This window comes from Austrofundulus limnaeus, unplaced genomic scaffold, assembly GCF_001266775.1.
Source record: "Austrofundulus limnaeus strain Quisiro unplaced genomic scaffold, Austrofundulus_limnaeus-1.0 Scaffold113, whole genome shotgun sequence".
In the NCBI taxonomy this organism is placed as follows: domain Eukaryota; kingdom Metazoa; phylum Chordata; class Actinopteri; order Cyprinodontiformes; family Rivulidae; genus Austrofundulus; species Austrofundulus limnaeus.
This window is the reverse complement of record NW_013952515.1, coordinates 1,646,811-1,648,937: the sequence shown is the minus strand read 5'-3', so window position 1 is coordinate 1,648,937 and position 2,127 is coordinate 1,646,811. Positions and strand designations below refer to the sequence as shown.

At 43.6% G+C, this 2,127-nt stretch overlaps 1 protein-coding gene across 2 annotated transcripts in view; it reads right to left on the bottom strand.

Moving 5' to 3' along the window:
- dnajc6 (DnaJ (Hsp40) homolog, subfamily C, member 6) overlaps nucleotides 1-1,914 on the bottom strand; it is a 50,763-nt gene extending 48,849 nt beyond the window's left edge. Inside the window, exons 1-2 of one of the 2 annotated variants that reach the window (XM_014014295.1) lie at nucleotides 1,696-1,914; nucleotides 1,457-1,615 (exon numbers count right to left, since the gene is read on the bottom strand). The gene's annotated coding sequence lies outside the window, so the exon portion shown is untranslated. Of the gene's footprint in view, nucleotides 1-1,456; nucleotides 1,616-1,676 lie in introns of both variants that reach the window. The other variant, XM_014014296.1, reaches the window with a different exon arrangement.
- Between the last annotated feature and the right edge of the window lie 213 nt (nucleotides 1,915-2,127).

Below are 2,127 nucleotides of genomic sequence, written 5' to 3'. Positions count from 1 at the left end.
TTTGTTTCAGTTATTATGGTTTTGGGTTGATAACATTCAACGTGGATAATTTGTAGGATTTTTGTTGTTATCTGCTTTTTTTCCACCCATTTCCTATCCACGCTCCTGTGTGGCCCCGCCCACACACCTGGCCCTGATTGTTCCTGCACAGGTGTTGATTGTGGGTTCATTCGTTTGTCTTTATATTCTCTGTTGGTTTGTCTGCTCCTTGGTTTGGCATTGTGCGATGTATGTGTCAGTTGTTGGGTCGGTGCTCCCGTGCAAAATCTCCATGAGTTGTGTTTTGGAAAGACTTTTGAAGGTTATGTTCAGGAATCTGAATCCAGAGGGTTTACACTTAAATCTCTACCAAATTCTTCCACTTAGTTTCCAGCTCCCAAACGATTTTCCTTGTTGGTTTTCAAGAAATATTCTTGAGTCCGTGGCCACCGCCACACCACCAAYACCATAACAATTTGTCATTTAACTCTTTGTATCTCTTTAAGAGCAGAATGAGTTTATTCTTAATGTTTTACATTCGGCTTCTTGGAAGCAGGTTTGTGCACTCCCCCTTTAAAAAACTGTGTATCCTTTTAAAATGTTTACCACTTAAAATGCTTTATGACACACTGGACCTGCAGTTTATCACCTGTTTTATTTGTTTCCACAATCATTCTGAAGTATAGCTTAATGATTACCCACACAAAAGTTAAAGCAGAATTGAGGAATCTGCTGAATCAGCAGGAACTCCTGAACCGATCAGATCTTTTTGACTTGTGACGCACTTTCTGACCTAAAGAAAGAGGCAGTTTTAATATAATCTAAGCTGTAATTTAAGGGATTCAAAAGCTTTAATGTAAAACCACGAGGACAGCTGAACGACCACAACATCCTTAATATTGGTGCAAATGTGTCACCGAGTAAATGGTCACAAAAGAAGAACCCGCACTGAGCCGCYGAGTTGTCCACGTGACGCGCGTGACGCGCGGTGATGCAGCCGTGCCTCATTGGCCGACAGGACAGGCTCGAGCCGTTCCTGAGAGATGAAGATGGTGGTTCTGATAAAAGCCTCTTTCAAACAAATGTGTTTTTCTAACACACTTCTTAGATTGTGACATTTTTTTTAAAAAAGCGATATGATGGCGGATTTATCCACTGGTTTAAGGAAAACATTATTAGCGCATTTTTTAAATGAAACATCAAAGAGGAAACATTATTATTATTATTATTCATTCACTCAAGCAAGGTTAACTGAATTATTTAAGAGACTTGCGAATGGGTTTTATTACATAAATTATGTTAGAAACGATCCCAGATGCGACAGTGTTTAAAAAAAAAGGACAAAAATATCCCAAATGATGTCATTCATAAATCATAACGCGCGTGTGCGCATCTCAAACAGGCCCAGTGCGCGGTCCCAAGTTTGTGTTTTAATATGTCTCATGTCTTCATTTCAATATAAATCACACTGTGTCACCTTGGGATAAATGTTGACAGATGTTGAGGAAGAAGCCAGCTGTCAGCCKGGAACAGATGCGCTCTCCGAGTCTGTGGTCACGATTTCCAAGGATACCCTGATATTATGTAACACCTCGTTACAGATCATGATGCTGTCCTCTTAGCCTGTTCCTTTAGACTAATGAGGCGAACAAAAAAAATGTTTGATCAGAAATGGATAATCCAACAGATGACGTTACCTTTCAGAGCGCTTTCTACCATGATCCCAGGTGGAGCGCCGTGTTGCGCCGCGGTGAAGATGCGCTCGGAAAGCCGGCTGCGCGCACACACGCTGACCTTTGCTTTGTCATTCGCTGCCAGTCAAAAGGTCAAGGTGCCAATCAGCGGGAACGCGCTGTCCTGCAAGGATTCCCCTTTAAATCCCGCTGAAAGCTGTCGGTTGAAAACATGCAGAGGGAGCGCGGAGCTCTAACGGCATCATCACCACGGATAATCACGTTTTTGGCGTCGGAGCGGATTGGTAGATCTGTACTKGATGTGGATGGGCGCGAGTGAGGGCGCAGCAGCGGTGAGGGTGTTTATGGATCTGTGCAGCAGCGCCGCTGTGCGCTTCCTGGCAGTCACTGGAAAACCTGAAGTGGACTTTAAAGGCTGGGTGAGCAGTAACAGAACTCTGCTCCATGGGCCACC